Genomic DNA, 11,061 nt, shown 5'->3' with positions numbered 1-11,061 from the left:
ATTCAAAAGGCTTAGATAACTCTGCCCTTTGGTTGTTATGGCTGTAGCCTCCCTCACAAGCCAGGTCTACCCTGAGCCCACAGGTTTTCTTGACAGATGTCCCATGGTTCTGGCATCACTAACATCCTAAGGTATCCATTGCAAATTAGGGCTCACTTTCAGAGCTTCACACAGTGACTTCATGGGGTCTCCTGGAAGGGATGCCAACCCTGCTTCACATTTCTTGGCCTAAGTGGCCCTCAGGAACCTTGGTGCAACACTCTGCTTCCTATGTCTTTCATTCTTCCAAAACCAATACCATGTGGTTAGTGCTGCCAAGTTGGGATGAAGACTGGTACTAAAATACAACTGTAGCATCCTTTGTGTGCTGACCTTGAGAAGCAGGGAACTCCATTGGCACTTTTCTTTCAGGTCTTTTTTCCTTCAAAAGGGAATTTGCACTCATCTTAGATTGAATCTTCGATGTATTGGGGCTTGCCCTCAGGCCATCTTTCCCATTGATCCAGTGCAGAGCAATTGGCTTACCTTTAACGTTAGTCATCTCTTTAACAATTACAAGCTAAAGAAACTGAAGTTTCTGTGTCTAGAATTTAAAACTTGCTTATATTTCTTCCAGTGCCAAACTTCACATTTTTCACATCATTTCTCTTTATTTTTCTCTCTTTCACTACAGGTCAGAGTAAGAGCAACTAAGAGAAGCCACACCACACAGAGAATATCACATAAATTGCCTCTAGCCCAGTTCCTGATAGTCCTTTTTACCTTCTGTAACCTCATGATCCAAGCCTCAATAGTCTACATTTCTATCATCTTCTGGTTTTCCAAACTCTCACCACAATGGCCCTTTGAGCTATGTTTCTAGTGTTGTAAGGCTTTTCTAGACAAAAGTTACAAGTACTTCCACATTCTTCCTGAAAACCACATGGTTATTTTAATCACAGCTACAACCCCACTTCTCAGTGACAATTTTCTATATCAGTTACTTTCTCATTACTATTATATAACACCCAACCAGAAGCATATTATGGGCTTACAGGTCCCAAGAGTAGAATCCATTGTGGCAGGGAAAGCATAGTAGGGGCAGAAACCAGCATTACATCTTCATATCAGCAGGGAGGAAATAGGACAAGCTGATGCTCATGCTCAGATAGCTTTATCCTCTTTGTATAGTCCAGGATCCCCAGCCCATGGCATGGTGCTACCTGCAGTTAGTGCGAGTCTTTCCACCATAATTTGTCCAATCTAGAAAATCCCTGACATTAAAGAATTTGTTCCCATAATGACCCTAAGTCCTGCCAAATCAATAAGTAGAGGTTAATCATCACAGTTAACAAAAAAATGAGGGATCAGTGTAAGTAAGAATGGATGGAAGGAAAGAAGTTACTGAAAACTTGGAGTGTCTTTGAGAGCAATGGAGTTTTTCCCAGGTCTTAGTAGAGTTGCAATGTGGGAATTAGAATGCCAGAAGCCCCCAGTCACATAAAACTTCCACTGGGTAAATGAATTCCCCAAACCATAGAGGGTAAAGTTTAGAAGTATTTTATTATAGTTTATAAAGCTTAAGAGAAGGAAAAAGTCCAGAGCTCCTCCCCAGGAGGCAAGAGGGGGTTCCCATAAATGGAGAAGTCCACATGGAGGCCCTGATTGGGATCTTTTATGGGACTCTACTCGGTGGAGGCTGAGTTGGTAAATTCAGCCCCATTTCAGGTGTTTAGGTGCCACCAGGTTTCTAAGAAAGAGAATAACCCCATTTATATTCCTAGGAAAGGAAAAGATAAGGAAACACCATATCTCATACTACATGTTGAAGAACCTTATAATCTTATTTACATCCTTATGTCTGGTTTCAAGAGAAGAAGTAGAATTCAATTAGGGAAAAAAAGAGATAAAGAAAAAAATAGATCTTATGCCATATGTTCAGGTGCCTAGTAATCTGATTCATATCTTCCTGTCAGGTTCAAGGACATTTCCTCTTCTAGTCAAGGGAAGATTTATTCACTTTGATGCCCTGTTACCCTCAGCTGCATTAGCAATTTCTATCTCCTGTTCTTTATCAGAAGGAAGAAATAAATGAAGGAAGGAAGAAAAGAGAGAGATCAAATTAGAAAAGGTACTATTTGGAAGAGAAAAAGCAGTGGGAAGGGGATTAGAGAAAGTAATGGGGGGTGAATATGATGACCAAAGTCCACTTATACATGCATAAAATTTTCATAATGAAATCCATAATATATATACTTAACAAAAAATCTTTAAAATACTTTTATTTATTTATAAGCAGAGAGAGACAGAGAGAGGGAGAGAGAGAATGAGTGTGAATATGGGTGTACCAGGGCCTCTGGCCGCTGCAAATAAATTCCAGATGTATGTGCCACTTTGTGCATCTGGCTTTATGTGGGTACTGAGGAATTGAACCCAGGCTGTCAGGTTTTTGCAAACAAGCACCTTTAAATGCTGATCCATCTCTCCAGCCCCATAACAAATCTTTTTGAAAACAGAAAAATCTTCCCAGTGTGGGGACTTATGCCTTTAATCTCAACACTCAAGAGGCAGAAGTAGGATGATCACCATGCATCTGAGGCCAGTCTCAGACAGCCTGGACTAAGGTGAGACTGCACCTTGACAAAAACAAGAGAAAAATCTTCCCAAGACAAACACCAAGAAGCTCTAGATAGGTATATTGAACATCCTGCTAAATATGGAGTTGATTTTGAAGAGAGAGGACATGCCTAGGTTCCCAGAAAGAAAGAATGCAGCACGTATAACAGTTGAAAAGCTGCCGTGTGGGTAGGATAGATGAAATGCCCAGCTGGAATTTTAATGCCTGTGAAAGTCAGCACAGAAGAGCCTAGGCTCTTTCAGTGAAGGGAGTTAGAAATGAATAGCCTAGTTCAAGCCTGTATTCTTCAGAAGTCCTAGACAAAAGTGGCCCCCAGGTTAAGAGTGAAGATGCTTCACTGTGCCATTAAGGGCTATAGATTAAAAGAAAAAATTCCTGCACAACAGAGTAAGCTGTATAACTCACTTGAACCAACAACCTAAAAGACAATAATGAACATAAAAAAATGAATCACAAGTTAGTAACATCCCAAAGCCACCAAGCATGTCCTGAACTTCTATGCAGACATAAGCCCTAACCAGGCTATAGTACTCTCACATTTATCCTGCAGAAATAAACTCACTTTCCAAATCAAAGCCCCACTCTAAATAGTGGGCAGAAGAAAAAATATACAACATATTAAGGCTTCCTAAAATAGTGCAGAGTAGTGGCACATGCCTTTAATAAAAGCACTTAGGAGGCAAAGAAGGATTGCAAGTTTGAGGCCAGATATAGCTGTACAGTGAGTTTAAAGCCATTCTAGGCTACATGGTATGATGCTGTCTCAAAAAAAGTTATAATAGGGCAGAGGAGATTCCGCAGTGGTTTAAGGTACTTGCTTACAATGCCTGACAACCCAAGTTTGATTCCCCAGTATCCACATGAAGCCAAATGCACAAAGTGGCACATGTGTCTGGGGTTTGTTTGCAGAGGCAGGAGGTCCTGGTACACTCATTCTCTCTCTATTCTCCTTTCTCTCTCTCTCTCTCTCTCTCTCTCTCTCTCTCTCTCTCTCTCTCTGTCTCAGTGTGTGTGTGTGTTGAATAAATAAATATTTAAAATAAAAATAATGGGCTGGAGAGATTGCTTAGTGGATAAGCCTAACAACCCAAGTTTGATTCCCCAGTACCCACATAAAGCCAGATGTACAATGTAGTGCATACATCTGGAGTTCATTTACAGCAGCTTGAAAAGCCCTAGTGCACTCAGACTCTCTGTCTATGCCTCTTCTCTCTACCTCTCTCTGCATGCAAATAAATAAAATATAATAATAATAATAAACTCCTAAAATTTCATGTAGTGAAATATGAATAACATTGACATATGAACAAATGGACATAACCAAAAAACTTATTGATATAAATGTATGGAGAAGTATATGTCCTAAGAAAGTAAGTTACAGAAATATATTCTTTTTTATTTTTTTTAATTTTTTTGTTCATTTTTATTTATTTATTTGAGAGTGACAGAGAGAGAGAGAGAGAGAAAGAATGGGCACACAAGGGCTTCCAGCCACTGCAAATGAACTCCAGATGCATGTGCCCTTTGTGTATCTGGCTAATGTGGGTCCTGGGGAATCGAGCCTCAAACCAGGATCCTTAGGCTTCACAGGCAAGTGCTTAACTGCTAAGCCATCTCTCCAGCCCCAGAAATATATTTTTAAATAATCTATTTAGGATGCTTTTTAAAACATACATCTTTCAATGCATTGTACAACTAGCAAAACCCTAAAGGAAATACAAAGAAATAAAAAACAAGTACAAACACCCTGTGATGGTAGGGTTCTCATCACACCAGGGGCATGGGGCCAAGAGACAGACTTGGGGAGTCTGATCAGAGAGCTAGCTGTGAGAAGATGAGATAAAGATAAAGAGATAAAGATTCCAGCCTTAGTGAGGACATGACAAGAAAGGAGGAAAATTCTCACTATAAATTTGAAATCATAAGTTTACCATCACATGCCTAAGCTCACATTCATATTAATAAGCAATATGATGAACAAATCAGACCTTTGTTCTTTTTATATCTCTTTCTTTAGAAAATTTTAAGCCTACAAACAGTGGAAAGATTAGTAGAAAAGAAGGCAAATCTGCTCCTAGACTCACCAACTGTTATTTCACTTCAAGCTCCCCCAGTCCTTCCCCCATGTTTATGCACATGTGCATATACATATATATGTACATGTATACCTACATACATGTGCACTATCCTGCTAACCAAGCAGAATTTTTTTGTGGTCATTGAGACACTGGCCCTACATACTTCAGCTGAGAGCTCTAGTAATAGAGACCTTTCCTCCCTTGTCACCATTAAATATGCATGGCATGGTCAACTGCCCCCAGTGTCTGCTAAAGCATTCCTTATATTATTTCAAAATCCAACTAGATTCTGCCTTCTTTCATTGCAATTGCCTATATGTCTTTAGCTTTTTCTAATTAGCCTGAGCCATTTTGTTTTCTTTTATTTTATATTGATATGTAATGTCTCTTTATCTGGGTCAGATATCTCAAACTCTGTACTATATATACTCTGTATCTAATTGCTTCTTCATATTCATATTCAGGTTAAACATTGCCACTAGACTATTTCACAGGCCATGGTGTTGATATGTGATTGCATCATATTGGGCATGATGTCAGGGACTCCTATTACCACAGATACTAGATCAGAACACCTGGTTAAAATGAGAACCTCCAGCTCTCTTCATTATACTGGGATATTTTCCCCTCAATAATCTGAAGCTATATGATATCATGTTTCCTTTCAATACTTTAATCAATAGTTGTTTTATTTCTTCTACCTTTCCTTGAAATCTAAGGGGAAAAGAAACAAAATATTTTAGACACTAGAGAAAAAGATTGTTTAGCTATTTAAAAAAAAAAACTATTTGAGGGCTAAAGGGATGGCTTAGTGGTTAAGGTGTTTCCCTGCAAAGCCAAAGGATTCTGATTCGATTCCCTAAAACCCACATAAGCCAGATGCACAAAGTGGCACATGCATCTGGAGTTCGTTTGCAGTGACTGGAGGCCCTGGTGTGCCCATTCTCTCTGTCTCTCTGTCTCTGTCTCTGTCTCTGTCTCTGTCTCTCTCTCTCTCTCTCTCTCTCTCTATCTCACTATCTTAAATAAATAAAACTAGGCTGGTGTGGTGGCTCACACCTTTAATCCCAGCACTCAGGAGGCAGTGGTAGGAGGATCACTGTGAGTTCTAGGTCACCCTGAGACAACATAGTGAATTCCAGGTCAGCCTGGGCTAGAGTGAGACCCTACCTCAAAAAAACAAAAATAAATTAATAAATAAAACATTAAAAATGAAAAAAATAAAAAACTTATTTGAGAGTGTGGATTGCTCTGTAATAAAAGAAAGAAGGGAAAAAGGGAGGGAGGGAAAGAAGGAAGCAGGAAGGGAGACAAGAAGGAAGGAAGGAAATAAGGAAGGAAGGGAAATTCATACCAAAAAAATGAGAAAAAATGGAATAACAAGGTTGAAAATTTAAAGGCCCAGAAAGTACTGTGTAAATATTTTGAATATTAGTTTGGATTCAGGAATAGAAGACTCAAACAGTTTCTTGGGCCCAAAGATTTTATTTAATGCCAGATAAGAGAAGGGTTGAGAGCAAGAGGAAAGGGACTCTGAATCACCAAGTAGAGAAAGGAAGTGATTTTAAGTCTCTTTTGCGAAGAGGAAGGAGCACAATCTTATACTGTGCTTCATGGAGTGTGTGGGAAATGACTCAATCCTAAGTGATAAAGTTGTCTGGACCCTCTATTGAACTTTTTCAGGAAGTAAGACTTAGAATGTTTGTTTCTATTCAAAGAGATGGGTGATGACTAGAAAAAGTGGAATTCTTCCTTTCAACCCAGGTGCCCCCCAAGAGACCACTTATATTCCCATGACTCAGTCCTGACACCTCCAATGCCATGTCAGGGGATTCAGAGCTCAGTAAAATGTTGGTTCGGGGAACTTTCACAGCCTGTGGCCTCTATGTGTGCGTGTGTGCTATTGGAGCTGTCATTATGGACTTCCAGAAAGATTTCTGTGTCACTGAAATGTCCATGCTGTCTGATAGGGGAACCCCAGCAGGAGTTTAATGATGTCAATCTTGTTTCTGGGGTTCATTTTTGTGGGTTCTTAGTCTTGTTAGTAAAATAAGTTAGAAATAGGCTCAGATGGAAGCTTAAGGACAATTTTATTGGCATTTTAAAGAAAAACAACAGGGAAGGCATGCTATAAATCTTGGCAGCTACTGGGAGGATGGTGGATCTTAATAGAAATGATGGGAAAACACAGAAGGTCAGGGTAGCAACACAGGCAGCCTGAGACCCTCTGTGACTCACAGTCTCAAGAAACTCAGACCAAGTGTCAAGGAACTATAAGCTAAAACTCAACAGAAAGAACACTGCAAGGCCATGGAAAAGAAATTGAATCATATTTGCACAGCAGTCAGACAGCTAAAAACCTGGTAGGAACCAAAGTATACACAGAAATTTCCATACAGATTCCAAGTCAGACCCAATGCTGGCAAGAGCTTCACAGAGATTGGACCAGTATTCCTGAGGGGACCCTGCCTGAATTCACAGAGAAATAGCCAGATATCAGACGCTGCCTGTAAAGCCAACAAACCTGGACACTTATTGATAATCCTGTAAACCAAAAATAGATTCAGAAGGGAGGATAAAATCATTCATCTGAAAAGAATCCTAGCAGAGGAGTCAATATTCCAGGAGCCAGGAAAGGAACACAGAAAGAGTTAAGAGCCAATAATCAGGCCAGTCAGTTTTCATATCCTATATCTCTACTCAGCTCTCTCTCCCACTACAGCTATTCCATCCTTAATACCCAATGCCATTTTAGCAGGCCAACTTGGGCTGCTACTGTTACCCCCCCTTTTTTTTTTACTATTATTGTTATTATTATCATAATCATTGTTATTAGTTATATCTTCTTTCATTTTGGCTTTTTTGTTTTGTGTCTTCTTTTCACTTCTCTCTCTTCCATTTTACTTTTTCCTCTTCCAAAGGTTATAGTCTAGTCTGATTTGTAGCATCTCCATGCCTCTGCCTCCTAAAAGATGAGACTAGTCTATATTATCTAATAACATATGCTTCTCTCACATATCTCTCTTGTTCTAACTTTAGCCAAAATTCCTTCACCTACCTAGTAACTTTTTGCTCATACAACTGCCACTTCTATTTACATTCCCCTCATCTACTTTCTCAATAGCATCCCAATACTCATTACTAGTCTTTTTATATTTGTTCCCAATTTTTCTTTTTTTCTTCCCATAATACCCACATTATGACACAGACTACTATCATGTCCTTTTACTCCCTAAAATGATTAGCACTTAAGGGTGATTCTTTTCCAATAGACTATTACTCTATGGTTATAGTGGGTCTATTGTTGTTATAAATAGTAGTATATTCTCAGAGAAGGGTAGAGCATGATGCCCTGAACACCAGCATGGTACTGGCACAAAAACCTACATGTAGGTCAATTGAATAAAATAGGGGACTCATATATAAGTTCATGAAACTATAGTCACCTAATTGTTAACAATAATGCCAAAAGTAAACATTGGAGAAAAGATGCCTTCTTCAACAAATCATGCTAGTTAAACTGGAGAGCTACATGTAGGAAAATGAAACTAGATCCTTCTTTCACTCTATACAAAAACCAGCTCTAAATGGATCAAGAACTTCACAATAAGACCTGAAATTGCTAGAGAAAAAAGTAGGATGTTTACTACCAGAGAAAGGCATAAGGAAGAACTTACTGAATAGAATTCTAATCACTCAAGAAATAGGCCAACAACTGAGAAATGGGAACTCGTAAAATTAAAAGGCTTTGGTATAGCAAAGGAAATTGTCAAATGAGTAAAGAGGCAGCCTAAAGAATGAGATAAAATCTTTGCCAGCTATACACTTAGTAGAAGATTGATATCTAGAGATACAAAGAACTCAAAAAACTAAACATAGAGAAAACAAACAACCCAATCAATAAAATGGACTGTGGAACCACTGAACAGAGAATACTCAAAAGAAAAATTACAAATGGCTAATAAGTATTTTTGAGCATTCAATATCTTTAGTCATCAGGTGAATGCAAATTAAAACCACTTTGAGATTCCATCCCACCCCAGTCAGAATAATTGACATCAAGAAAGCAAATGAGGGCTGGAGAAATGGCTTAGTGGTTAAGTTACTTGCCTGTGAAGCCTAAGGATCCATATTTGATCTCTCTCCAGGTCCCACATGAATGTAAGTCAGATGCATAAAGGTGGCACAAGTGCGAGGTCTCACAGGCACACTAGGTGGCATAAGCGTCTGGAGTTTGATTTCAGTGACTGAGGCCCTGGCACACCAATTCTCTCTCTCTCTCTCTCACTCTTCCTAAAAAGAAGACAGAAAGAAAGAAAACAAATGACAAGCAATGCTGATAGGAGGTTGGAAAAGGTGAACCCTTATTGACTGTTGGGAGTGTAAACTGATGCAGCCATTATAGAAATCATTGTGGGGATTTCTCAAAAAGCTAAAAGTAGATTACCATATAACTTGGTTTTAACTCTTGGACATACACCTAAAGAATTCTACATTGTGCAACAAAGATGCATCCATGTTCACTGATGATCTATTGGTAATAGCTAGGAAATGTGATCTGCCTAGATGTCCATCATTGTGGTGGTTTGATTCAGGTGTCCCCCATAAACTTAGGTATCCTAAATGCAAGTCTCTCCAGCTGATGGAAGTTGGGAATTAACACCTCCTGGAGCCAGTGTATTGTTGGGTGCAGGCTTATGACATTATAGACAGTGTCCCCTGGCCAGTGTTTGGCACACTTTCCTGTTGCTATTGTCCACCTTATGTTGGCCAGGGGGTGAGATCCACCCTTTGCTCATGCCACTGTTTTCCTTACCATGTTGGAGCATTCCTTGAGTCTGTAAGCCAAAATAAACCCTTTTTCCCAAAAACTGCTCTTGGTCAGGTGATTTCTGCCAGCCATGTGAACCTGACTGCAACAGTAATGTTGGTAATGAAGAATGGTGTCTCTGTGACTTTTGGCCTTTGGGAGCTGATTTTCAAGAGGAATGTGGATGGATTTGAAATACACAATGGAATTGTATTCAGCTGTTAAGAAAAATAAAAATTGCAGGAAAATAAATGGAACTGGAAAATACTAAACTGAAATAACTCAAGCACGAAAAGACAAATGCCACATGTTTTCTCTCATATACAGATTCTAGATTTAGATTTGTGAATTTAAGTTTTAGTGAGTCCAGGAAATCAAAAGGGGCCATGAGGTCCTATACAAAGAGGTAGAGAAAGAAGTTTGGGAGGGGTGATATAATATATGTTATATGAAGGAAGATTGGGGAATAGTGTGAGAAAAACTTTAAACAGAGATGAGGCAGTAGGCTAGAGGAGAGGATGGGGTGGGAGTTGATTAACCTGAACTAAAGACACAGTGTGGAAACCTGTGACTTAAGCTAATTAATAATGTAATTTTTAAAAAGAGAGAGTTCAGACAGACGGACCCCACATGGGTGGATAATGCTGCTCCCAGAATCCATAAGTTGCTATAGGAAGACCACAATGCCAGGAGTGGGATACCTCCCAGTGAGTTGTTGGTCAGGGAGATCCTTGAGGCCCCCAACACAATAGAGGTTACTGCCACTACTCTTGGTTTTCCACAAAACTAGATGGTGAGTCCCTACTGCTGAAGAAACCACATGCTTCAGTTGCAGAACATATAGAAAGCAAATTGGAATTGAGCTAGAAGCTTTCCTGCTGATGGCTAGCTTTGATAGTGCCAAAAGGTGCTATGCAGGCTTCTGAGGGAGAAAAAATATCAGCATTCTTATCCAGCTGCAGATCCTGCATGCTACACAACCAACCTTCCAGGCAAGTTATGACCACTGGTGTCATAATGATATGATTATTATGGGGTAACCAACTGCTTTCTGATTAGATTTGAGGCCCACCTACCAAAAGGATTTCATGTCTGGTACTATGAACTTGGTCAAAAGGCTTTGGCTGAGAAGGACATAGCCTGAGGCATTCTCCTACTCTTGTTATCCTAAATTGTCAGTTTGCCGAGCTGCCTTCTAAATATTATTTCTATGCCTATAGATTAGTTCTGCTCTCAGTTTCTACCATAGAAATTTCTTTTTGCAATGGGCAGAAGTTAATGCAAAGATGTATATGGGTCCAAAGTATTGAGAATAAGTGACTATTATGTGTCCAGTTTTAAAGGAGACATCTATATCATCCCTTCCAAGGCTCAAGGAACACCCAGGAAGAGGGCATGGAAAGATGTCAAAGCCAGAGGATGGAGAGAAGTTCTTTGGAATGCTGTTACCTACATATAACATAGTCATTATACTTGTGAACACAGCTGTGGTTTCCTGCACAAATTAGAGCCCATCAACATTCCATAATGGATAGGGGATGGGCTCATGATATCAC

Source organism: Jaculus jaculus, chromosome 4 (assembly GCF_020740685.1).
Source record: "Jaculus jaculus isolate mJacJac1 chromosome 4, mJacJac1.mat.Y.cur, whole genome shotgun sequence".
NCBI classification, from domain to species: domain Eukaryota; kingdom Metazoa; phylum Chordata; class Mammalia; order Rodentia; family Dipodidae; genus Jaculus; species Jaculus jaculus.
This window is presented reverse-complemented; position numbering follows the sequence as displayed.